We start from the raw sequence: 11,947 nt of genomic DNA, 5'->3' as shown, positions 1-11,947 counted from the left end.
CGTCAAGCTGAAGAAGGAGTCCTATCAGGCCCTTTTGGCCTGTGGGACTCCGGAGGCAGCTGACAGGTACCAACAGACCAAGCGGGGCGCAGCTACAGCGGTTGCTGAGGCAAAAACCCGGGCATGGGAGGAGTTTGTTGAGGCCATGGAAAATGGCTTTGAAGAGGTTCTGGAACAGCATCCGGCGTCTCAGGAGGGGGAAGCAGTGCACGGTCAACACTGTGTATGGTGGGGATGGTGCACTGCTGACCTCGACTCGAGACATCGTAGATCGGTGGAGGGACTACTTCGAAGACCTCCTCAATCCCACCGACATGCCTTCCAGTGAGGAAGCAGGGCTTGGAGACTCGGGGGTAAGCTCCTCTATCTCTGGGGCCGAGGTTGCCAAGGTACTTAAAAAGATCCTCGGTGGCAAGGCCCCAGGGGTGGATGAGATCCGCCCAGAGTCCCTTAAGGCTCTGGATGTTGTAGGGCTGTCATGGTTGACACGACTCTGCAACATTGCATGGACATCGGGGGCAGTGCCTCTGGATTGGCAGACCGGGGTGGTGGTCCCTCTTTATAAGAAGGGGGACCGGAGGGTGTGTTCCAACTACAGAGGGATCACACTCCTCAGCCTCCCCGGTAAGGTCTATTCAAGGGTACTGGAGAGGAGGGTCCGCCGGATAGTCGAACCTCGGATTCAGGAGGAGCAATGTGGTTTTCGTCCTGGCCGTGGAACTGTGGACCAGCTCTACACCCTCGGCAGGGTCCTTGAGGGTGCATGGGAGTTTGCCCAACCATTCCACATGTGTTTTGTGGATTTGGAGAAGGCATTCAACCATGTCCCTCGGGGAGTCCTGTGGGGGATGCTCCGGGAGTATGGGGTGTCGGACCCCCTCATACGGGGTGTCCGCTCCCTATATGACCGGTGCCAGAGCTTGGTCCGCATTGCTGGCAATAAGTCGGACCTATTTCCAGTGCGGGTTGGACTCCGCCAGGGCTGCCCTTTGTCACCGATTCTGTTCGTAACTTTTATGGACAGAATTTCTAGGTGCAGCCGGGGCGTTGAGGGGGTTCGGTTTGGTGACCTCAGGATTGGGTCGCTGCTTTTTGCAGACGATGTGATCCTGTTGGCTTCATCAGGCCGTGCCCTCCAGCTCTCACTGGATCATTTCGCAGCCGCATGGGAAGCGGCCGGGATGAGAATCAGCACCTCCAAATCCGAGGCCATGGTTCTCAGTCGGAAAAGGGTGGAGTGCACCCTCCAGGTCGGGGAGGAGATCCTGCCCCAAGTGGAGGAGTTCAAGTACCTCGGGGTCTTGTTCACGAGTGAGGGAAGGATGGAGCGAGAGATCGACAGACGGATCGGTGCAGCGTCTGCAGTGATGCGGACTCTGCACAGATCCGTCATGGTGAAGAGAGAGCTGAGTCGAAAGGAGAAGCTCTCGATTTACCGGTCGATCTTTGTTCCTACCCTCACCTGCTGGTCGATCTTCGTTCCTACCCTCACCTATGGTCACGAGCTTTGGGTAGTGACCGAAAGAACAAGATCCCGTGTACAAGCGGCTGAAATGAGCTTCCTCCGTAGGGTGGCTGGGCTCTCCCTTAGAGATAGGGTGAAAAGCTCAGTCATCCGGGAGGAGCTCGGAGTAGAGCCGCTGCTCCTTCGCATTGAGAGGAGCCAGATAAGGTGGCTTGGGCATCTATTCAGGATGCCTCCTGAACGCCTCCCTGGTGAGGTGTTCAGGGCACGTCCCACCGGGAGGAGACCACGGGGAAGACCCAGGACACACTGGAGAGACTATGTCTCTCGGCTGGCCGGGGAGAGGGAAGTCTGGGCTTCCCTGCTTAGGCTGCTGCCCCCGCGACCCGGCCCCGGATAAGCGGAAGACAATGGATGGATGGAGTTCAACTTCTCATGTGGCCCCATTGAAAAATAATTGCCCACCCCTGATCTAGAGAAAGCCTATGACAGTTGTAGGACAGCAGTGAAGTGTGCAGTAGGAGTAACAGGGGAGTTTAGTGTCGAGGTGGGATGCACCAGGGATCAGCTCTGGCCCCTCTGGATGTTCCATGTCCATTTTCCAACTGCTTTGTCCGTTATCGGGTCGCGGGTCGTGCTGGAGTGCTCAGCAGTCAATGGGGGACACCCTGGACAAGCCGCCAGTTCATTGCAGGGCAACAGAGAGACAGACACACACACTCATACCTACAGGCAATTTAGTGTCACCAATCAGCCTAAGCTGCATGTTTTTGGTGGGAGGAAGAACCTGGAGCAGACTCGTGGAGAACATGCCTCACAGAAAGGCCACAAGTCGGCTTCGAACCCGCAACCTCCTTGTTCCTTGCTTACTACGCCACTGGGCCGCCCCCCTCTGGATGTGTCTTTTACATTTGTATACAGGAGGTCCGGTCATCTATTGTCTGTGATCGGGCAGCTAACTTAGCAATATCGTTTCACCAGAGGAGAGGCCTGCATGTGGAGGAGCGCGCTACTCTAGTCCGGCAGGGTGACTTTTACCATCTGACCCGGGTCTGCAGATGAAAAATAGCCTTTTGGCTAACTCTGGCATATTGGCTGAAATGTTTAGTAATGTGTACTGTCCCTGATATAAATAAATGAAATGATAAAAATATAATAACTGGTAAACAGTTGGTAGAGTGCTAAACTGTCCCCAGTGGTCGTTATGAAGGCATTTGGTTGCTGGTTTTGTAGTTTTGAGACGGTGGAGTGTACGGTGTTGCATGCTGACTCTGCATCAACTGATGTGGGGGTGTAACCAGCAGCAACAACAACGGTGGAAGTGATCTCCGTTGGCATGCAGTGAGGCTGCAGTGGCGGAACAGCGTGTGCAACACACTGTCGCTGCATCGTCCACAGAAGGTGCATGAAGCAAGAAGTGCTGAAAAATAGTAATTACCCTCGCCGAAGGGGAGGCGAGGGTATTGCAATTGGGTGCGTTTGTCTGTCTGTCTGTTTGTTTGTCTGTTTGTTTGCTTGTTTGTCTGTCCGCGCGCATAACTCAAAAACTAGTAACCCAATCGACTTGAAATTTTTACACAAGCAAGGTTCTGTCCGTGGCTCGGTCCTCCCCGAGAATGGCGTTGATCCGGATCTGGATCCAGATTCTAGAATTATTTTTGCATCTGGAATCGTGCCTGTGCTGTAAACTGCCACTTTAAGAGGGAGGGACACGAATGGCATGATGGGAAAAAGAGTCCAGAAGGAGTCTTGTAGTACGTTCCTGAGCAGCAAGCTAGAGCAGGTTTGGCCCCTCTGATCCGGAAGCCCTGTTTACTGTCTCACAAGATCCAATAGTCTATTGGAGGCGGGGTCTGCGGTCTCTGATTGTCTTTCTAGTTTATTAAAATGGCTAAAATCACATCAGGTGCACGTCTTTACATCGATCCTCAGCAGATTGAAGGAGGCTTGCTGTCAGGAACCTAGCTGGAGCTTCCTGCTCCACGTAGCTCCACCCTCCTTCTCCACATAGCTCCACCCTCCTGTCACACATAGCTCCACCCTCCTCTCACACATAGCTCCACCCTCCTGCTCCACGTAGCTCCACCCTGCTGTCACACATAGCTCCACCCTCCTCTCACACATAGCTCCACCCTCCTGCTCCACGTAGCTCCACCCTCCTGTCACACGTAGCTCCACCCTCCTGCTCCACATAGCTCCACCCTCCTGTCACACATAGCTCCACCCTCCTGCTCCACGTAGCTCCACCCTGCTGTCACACGTAGCTCCACCCTCCTGCTCCACATAGCTCCACCGTCCAGTCACCTGCTGCTCATCTGTAGGGTGGCTGTGCCCCCCCCCCCCCCCCCCCCCCCATAGGGGGCTTGTTTGGGCTCCTATCTGGTGAGGTGGCAGCTCATCCATACTCCAGTCCAGTTAATGAGCTTCCTCTGTGCCACTGGACCTGTATTCACATGCACAACTGTTCTGAGCCTAATTGAGATCCCGGATGAGCCAACACAAAACAGGTTTGTGCTTCAGGCGAAGGAAACATCCGGAGGTATCTCTGAATGCTCGGAATAAATCACAGCCTGCAAACGATGCCTGCTACTCTAAATGCAACTGAACAGAATCTCTGTCCAATATTTCCTGCCATTTTACAGCTGATGTTATGTTGAAGGTTTGCGTATTTACTTTAATATACATCCAAATGACAGAAAATATGTATATATATGTATATAGAATATATGACCTCCGGGCCCGAGTTAAAAGATTATAATCATCATACATGGTTTCAAATACAAGCTCAAGTTGTGTCCGGATAACGTTTGCTGGCTAAACGGAAGAATCTGAGTTCAATGGAAGGTAAGCGCGTGCATGAGCCGAAGAAAAATCATCTGGCATTTATTTCATCACCTTACACACTCAAGCTACGAGAACCATAACGTAGGTGCATGTCAGCATCCGCATCCACATGTTTGATCAGCTTTGCTGCTCCCTGCAGTCTGTGAAGGGAATTCTAAAACCCAAACAAGAAGAAGGAATCATGTAAAACAAACGAGGGAAACACGAAGAACATCACATGACCAGTGGTGATGATGAATATATGTATGAGATAGAATGTTAGAGTACGGGTACAGTCACACAGTAGCATGTATTACAGTACAAGTACAGTCAAACAGTAGCATGTATTACAGTACAAGTACAGTCACACAGTAGAGTGTATTACAGTACAGGTACAGTCACACAGTAGCATGTATTACAGTACAAGTACAGTCACACAGTAGAGTGTATTACAGTACAGGTACAGTCACACAGTAGCATGTATTACAGTACAAGTACAGTCACACAGTAGAATGTATTACAGTACAAGTACAGTCACACAGGAGCATGTATTACAGTACAGGTACAGTCAAACAGTAGCATGTATTACAGTACAAGTACAGTCACACAGGAGCATGTATTACAGTACAGGTACAGTCAAACAGTAGCATGTATTACAGTACAAGTACAGTCACACAGTAGCGTGTATTACAGTACAGGTACAGTCAAACAGTAGCATGTATTACAGTACAAGTACAGTCACACAGTAGCGTGTATTACAGTACAGGTACAGTCACACAGTAGAATGTATTACAGTACAAGTACAGTCCCACAGTAGCATGTATTACAGTACAAGTACAGTCAAACATCCTGTCTAAGAGGAGCATTTCTAAAAAGCCCTTGCGGTCTTGTTTCCATTGAAAGTCCTTCGTACATAAATCATCGACATTTAACAATACAAATAAAACTAATATTAAATTACTAACTTGATGCAAAATAACAATAAATTAAAAAGACACATAATATGTACAAAGTAGGTGGACAAAAAGGGGGGTGGGGGGGTTTGATCCGGAGAGAGCCGTGATGACTATCTCCGTTTCTGTCCCCTGAAAGGTGTATTTTTAGGGCCGTTTTGAAGGAGGCCAAAGAGGTGCATGTTTTGAGGGCAGGAGTCAAACAGTTCCACCCCTGGGGGGCAGTGTTGTAAAAAGATGATTTACCCATGTCTGTCTTATAGGAGGGGGTAATAGGGTAATAGGGTAAGCGGGTGGTAGAGGGTGGTAGATCCCTCGTTGAGAGCCCCACCCGTAGTCCAGGGATGTACCGAGGAGCCGGTGTGACGTGTGACGGCCTCCACAGTGACAACGTACCTAACGTCAGTCACTGTTATCTAGGCGTAAGGGGCGGGGCTATTGCTTTTGCAACGCAGAAGACGACAAGTTGACGACCATCGACATTCAACTGTGCAATGCTGTTGACGCCGCGCCGTGTCCTGGATGGGGTAAGTCAGCGGCTGGCGGTCAAAGCCCAGCTGGTCGTAGTGGACAAATGGATTAGTTGTATCTTCAAAGGCTCTGTATCCAGATCCAGAAGAATCGGCCATTACTGGAAGGGTAACCCTGGACCCTGCGGATCCAGTTGCTAAAGGTTTGTTTTCATGGTGTAGCGACTTTCCATATTAGATGGAATTAAACATAATTGCTTGCCGACAGAACGATAGGATTGCACAACATTTAGTTAAATTGATTTTACTGATCAGGTAACTGATCCACAGAGGTTTCAGATAGGCTGGGGGGGAAGCCCCTCCCTCAGGGCACGGATACGCTAACCTGATAAAAGGAGACGGCATGAAGGATGTCCTTTCTTCGTGCCCTGGAACAGACACAAGGAACATGGCCGAACCTCAGCGCTGATTTTCCTCACCATCTTGTGCCTGAATTATTGTTTATATAAATGTCTAAACTTTACCAACATTCTCTTCATTGATTACGCACCCGTGAAAGGGATCAAAGAACCAGGGAGAGTTAGGAAAACTGTAACAATTGTTAAGGAATCTAAAAATGTAGATAAGATAAATGAGCTTCTCGACGGAGGTCTGCGCTCTCTTAAAGTTCTGAGCTGAACTTTTCTCTTCGCCTCCTGCCCTGCTCGCCTGCCTCTGCGCTCCAGCCCCCCCTCATGGTGTGATTAGCATGCGGGGCTTCTGCTGCATCACGGGCCTGTTTGTTTCACCGAGGCGCAAAGGGAGGAAAGCAACACTCCGTTCCTCAGGGACACACTTTCATTTGCTCGCTGTGCCGTATGTGCACGGATGCATGCACGAGCTGCAGATGCTTCAGTCACCTCTTTGCAAGCATTGAAAAAATACGAGATAAACACATTCTGATAAATATATTTACATGAGATCACAAGCATGCATTCAGATTCATACAGGCCAGCCCAGCCACTGTTGATCATGAGAACGGATACCCCCCAATGCTAATGCTACATGCCTTTGACTTTGACACTTTTAACTGCATGTCAACACTCATGCAATTAACCTCCTGTTGTTTGCATGTCTAATATGGAGCAGAGATCAACAAGCTAATGCCTGTGTTTGCAGTTTTCTGTTACTTTGAATAAATGTATAATACAGACACATGATTATGTAAGATTGGTCTTTAATTATTTTACCAAGGCCTTGGGGCTCCACCCACACAAGCAGAAGTCTGCCTGGCTGAGTGAAGCCAAGAAGAGTGAATTCATCTCGCTTTTATAGGCACACAGACGATGGTTCCTCAGAGCAGGAAACAGGTGTTTACAAGGGAGTTTCCAAGAGCGGAGACTTACTGTCAAACTGTGATGTAGACCAGCTGCAGGCGGTGTCCTCCCTTCAGACATGAAGGTCGTTGTGAAGCATGAATGGAACATTGCAGAGGTGTAATAAGATAAAAAAAACTAACCACTAACCGCCCCTGTAGATCAGTTACTTAACATTGTTTAATCACCACTTAATGATTACTTGATTGCTCTTGCAGTTATCAATTATATAATTGTCATTATGCTTAGTAATTATTCTATTGCCAATACATGCCGAGCCCTGTTCATGAGTTACGCTGTATATGTTCAAGCCTCCACTGGAGGTTAGAATACCACACGCAGGGTGTCTCTAAAATATTCCAATTAGAAAACATTCTCAGCGCATGAAGCATTCACGTTGATAAAGCTCCATGTTCACTGAGTCATAACCGGGGACTCGTTTAATGTGCAGCAGCCCCCAGCTCTGTCTCCTGATGGGACCTTAACCTGGACGCACCACCAAAACGCACAAGGACCCCCAAAACGCTCCAAAATGAAGACGAACAAACAGCCAGCCATGCTGGGCTGAGTGTTTAGAATTAAAGAGCGGCTCTGTGGAGTAGAGCGAAGCGATCTGAGGAGAATACTCCAACCGAGCAGCCTCAAGGCTCCCACTAAAAAACAGAAATATTTCCCAAAACCAGTTCTTCATGCTTTGGCCTTTGCCTACTCTCCACTTTGTGAGCGCTTCGGTTCCCCTTTGAGGAGGGTCATCCTCAGAGGCAGTTTGGGATCACAGCAAGACGAGGAGTGACAGCGATGGAGACGTTTTTGAGAAGAGAAAATTCAAATGCCGAACAGGACCCTGGACAAAATTCAGACCCAGATGAAGGCCCTGGTATGAGTGATCGACAAAAGAATAAAGAAAAGACGGTGAGCTCGAGGCGATACAGAGAAAGCTATCTCTCATTTGGGTTCACTTTCACCGGGGATGCAGCGGCACCGACTCCGCTGGGCTTGGTGTGTGGTGAGAAGCTATCCAATAACTCCACGGTGCCAAGCAAGCTCAAACGCTGTCTCCAAACGGAACACCCCGTTCAGAACACGCCGATGGACTATTTCGTACGCTTACGTACAAACAATGAGAAACAGGAAACTGTTTTTAGAGAAACCTCAAAGGTCGACGAGAGAGTCCTCAAAGCTAGCTACCTTGTTGCTGAACTTGTAGCTAAATCAGAACGTCCCACACTGTGGCAGAAACATTAATACTGCAGCTTGTAAAGGTAAACGAGCTGCTCGGCCCTGACGCGGCCATAGAGATAGCTGAAGTGGGAGCGGAGCATAAAGTCTTGTTGCTCCACGCGGAGGTCCGGTGGCTGGCCCGTGTGTACAAGCTACGAGAGGCGCTTAAAGTTCTTCTGACAAACGAGAGGCCCGATTACTCAAAGCTGGAGTACCAAGCTGATATATTTCATCATCTGAATGAACTGAACGGCCGAAATGAAAACCTGCTTACAAGCACTGATCGAATGAACGGATTCCGTTTAACGGTGCAGCGTGGGAACCTTGAGATGTTCCCACTCACCGAGGAACTGCATGATGGGAACGCTGCTGCAATGAGCGAGGTGATTGGCCCACATTTGAAAACTCTTGAGGAGAAGTTGTCATTTTATTTCTATTCAGCCTCCACAGAATGCCTTGACTGGGTTCGGGACCCACACAGCTCAGCATCCGGCGCTGGAAAGGACCTGACTTCAAAGGAGCAAGAGGAACTCTGAACTGAAACAAGATGGTGGTTTAAAGCTGAACTTTGCTGATCTTCCTTTGGACAGTTTCTGGTTATCTGTTGCCAAGGAGTTCCCCGTTCAACAAAGCTATTCTGACATTGCTCCCGTTTTCAAGCACATATCTGTGTGAGCTGAGCTTCTCAAGCTCGACGGCGATAAAAACTAAAAACAGAGACTGAGAGCTGCTGAGGAAGAGCTTTGTGTGTGTCTTTCTACCATTACTGCAGGATATCCATTTTGTGTTCATCCAAACAGCCCCAGGTTTCCCACTAAGTATAAATACATTAAAAAACGGTATTATTAACTCTATGTATTATAATAAAGGTCATCTAATATAATATGTACTGTTAGAGTGTCATTTTGTCTCATTTTGGTTGGTGGTGTGCCCCAGGATTTTGTAAATGTAAAAAATGTGCCGCGGCTCAAAAAAGGTTGGGAAACACTGGGTTAGGGTGCATCAGTGTCATCTGTCAAGCATCAGAACGCTTGGCCCTTACACTTGGAGTAAAGTTACTTTCTTGTTATTGGTTCACTACTGCCACCAACTGGGCTAACAATGCAGCTGCAATTGAGTGGAGTTCAAGAACATCATTTAACATAGTTGTTAAAGAGTTGATAAAACACAATATTGTAAAATATATCCAAAAGTTGAAATATATATATATATATTTCAACTTTTGGATTTACTACAGATAATCAAGTATTAATCAGAAGCTGTTCAGATTACTGTAAAGTATTTATTGTTATCAGTCTGCTAACTGCGTCAGAGTGAGGAAAGACACAGGTCATTCTGCCAGTCTGTCATTTGCGTGACGATGGAGGGAGCAGGAAAGAAAGGAGAAGGCGGCTTTCTGACCAGGGCTGCAGGGTTTTCTGGGAGTTGCTGTGCTAACCAACCATAAATGCTCAGCTCACAGATGCACGAGACAATGATCTGCCGCCTGTGATGAAGCGCAGTAACGGATTCCAAGAGTCTGAACAAATCCATACAGTCAGTTGGTTAATATTAGCGCCATAAATCTCTTCTTTTTTTCCTGCTTTGCGCCGTAGAGAGCTGTGCACACCACCTCTGCCACGCCCACATCCAGCAGGTCACGTCTGTACAACATTCATTGAATCAACCTTTTGAGAGGGGGAGGGACTGTGGCGCATTGGGTTGCACTGTCGCCTCACAGCAAGAAGGTTCTGGGTTCGATTCCTTTCTGCTCTTTTTTTGCTCAGTTTTTATGTTCTCCCTGTGTTTTCGTGGGTTTTCTCTGGTTCCCCCCCCCCCCCCTCACATACACACACACACAAAAAAAATGTGCAATTTAGATGAATGGTCTCTAGGTGTGAGTGTGTGGCCACACAATGCACTGGCGACACGTCCGGGGTGTACCCTGCCTCTCTCCAATAATGAGCTGACATTGGCTCCAGCAGACCCGTGACCCGCAAGGCGGATAAAGCGGCTGGAGACGAGACGAGAGGAAGGATGGATGGACGGACGGACGGATGGACAGACGGATGGACGGATGGACCTTTTTCAGATATTCTGCTAACTAACTGTCATGTCTGCACGCATCTTTTTCTGTCTCCTTTGCTTGATAACAAGAGATGTTGTTTGCCAATGACAGTTTTCACAGTGTGCTGTTACACTGAAAAGTGTGAAACGACCCCTGTGGTGTGTGTGTGTGTGTGTGTGATTTCCCACATGCCTGAAAAGATGACCAGTTTCACATAACATGCTTTCATTCATCACTCAGAATGGCTTCTTTCATAGCAGACAGTCTTCTGGTACGTCTGTCACGCCGGCGCTTCTCTGGGACACGGTGGTTTTAAGAGTATTTGATGTAAAAAAATAAACGTTTAGTTGTGTGTCAGTGTAAAGGCTTGGAAATAGCAAGGCATGTGTTAAAATATTATTTGATAAGATTGATTTAAAACAGACAACCCTACAATTTTATTTTTCTTGAATAGCGTTATTTTCAGGTATTAATTCATTTGGTTCCAAGACAAGCTCTTTGGAGTTGTATGTAATCCCTATGTCGTCCAGTAGATGGCGTGCGGTAGAGAGTAGCGAAGGCACCTGCAGAGGAAGAACTATCCTCTTGTGTGAAGTAAACGAAGCTAACCACAGTCTCTCGCTCTATTCTTTATCACAAGCCAGCGGGTGACTTCACTCACATGTGACCTCTGAACCTCAGAGGAGCAACATCAGCTGAAGGATGCAGTGACCTCACTGGCATGGCAACATGACCACTCAAATAGAAATCTCAGTGTGATGGAGGTTGTGTGTCTGTCTGTCAGCAACATAATTCATAAAGTTAAGGACGGATCTTGAGGAAATGTTGGGAATATTACCAGGAACGTATGATAAACCTTTGATGATGATCCAGAAGAGATCCTGGATTCTGGATCACTTTGACCTTTGTGTTAACAGCAGAGGATGTACTTCCTGCGGCAGCTGAGGAAACTCAAGCTGCCGACCCAGATGTTGGTGCAGTTCTACACCTCCATCGTGGAGTGCGTCCTCACCTCCTCCATCACCGTGTGGTACGCTGGCGCCACCACCAGGGACAGACGCAGAGTGCAGCGCATTGTACGTGCTGCAGAGAAGGTGATCGGCTGCAAGCTGCCATCGCTCCAGGACCTGCATGTCTAAGTGGCTCAAGTATTTGGGTTAGAACGACACTTGGGCCCCACATAGATGATCTTCATGCTGTAATCTAAGGCATTGTGAAAAAGTTGCTTGATCACTGAGGGCAGCCTGGTGGCGCTGTTGCCTCACAGCAAGAAGCTCCTTGGTTTGAGTTCTGTGCAGTTAGTATATTCTCCCCATGTCTGTGTCTGAATGGGTGTTCTGTGTTCTCTGTGGCGCTGCGATGAACTGGGTGGACCTGGCCTACACCCGTAGCCAACTGGGAAAGGCTCCAGCGTAAAAAAAAATCCAAGAATAAGCCTCAGAATGAGATCAGTCGTCATTCAGCAATTACAAACTTAATGTCTTCAGCACAAATAAAACCAGACAGTTGACATTGTTGCTTGTTTTCTTGTAAGCAGAGAACCAATCAACACATGCAGAAATATATGGTTCCAGTAAAGATGGAGTATCAAAAAAACACACAGGAAGTCACTT

Source organism: Brachionichthys hirsutus, chromosome 7, assembly GCF_040956055.1.
Source record: "Brachionichthys hirsutus isolate HB-005 chromosome 7, CSIRO-AGI_Bhir_v1, whole genome shotgun sequence".
Lineage (NCBI taxonomy): Eukaryota > Metazoa > Chordata > Actinopteri > Lophiiformes > Brachionichthyidae > Brachionichthys > Brachionichthys hirsutus.
Note: the sequence above shows the minus strand (reverse complement) of the source record.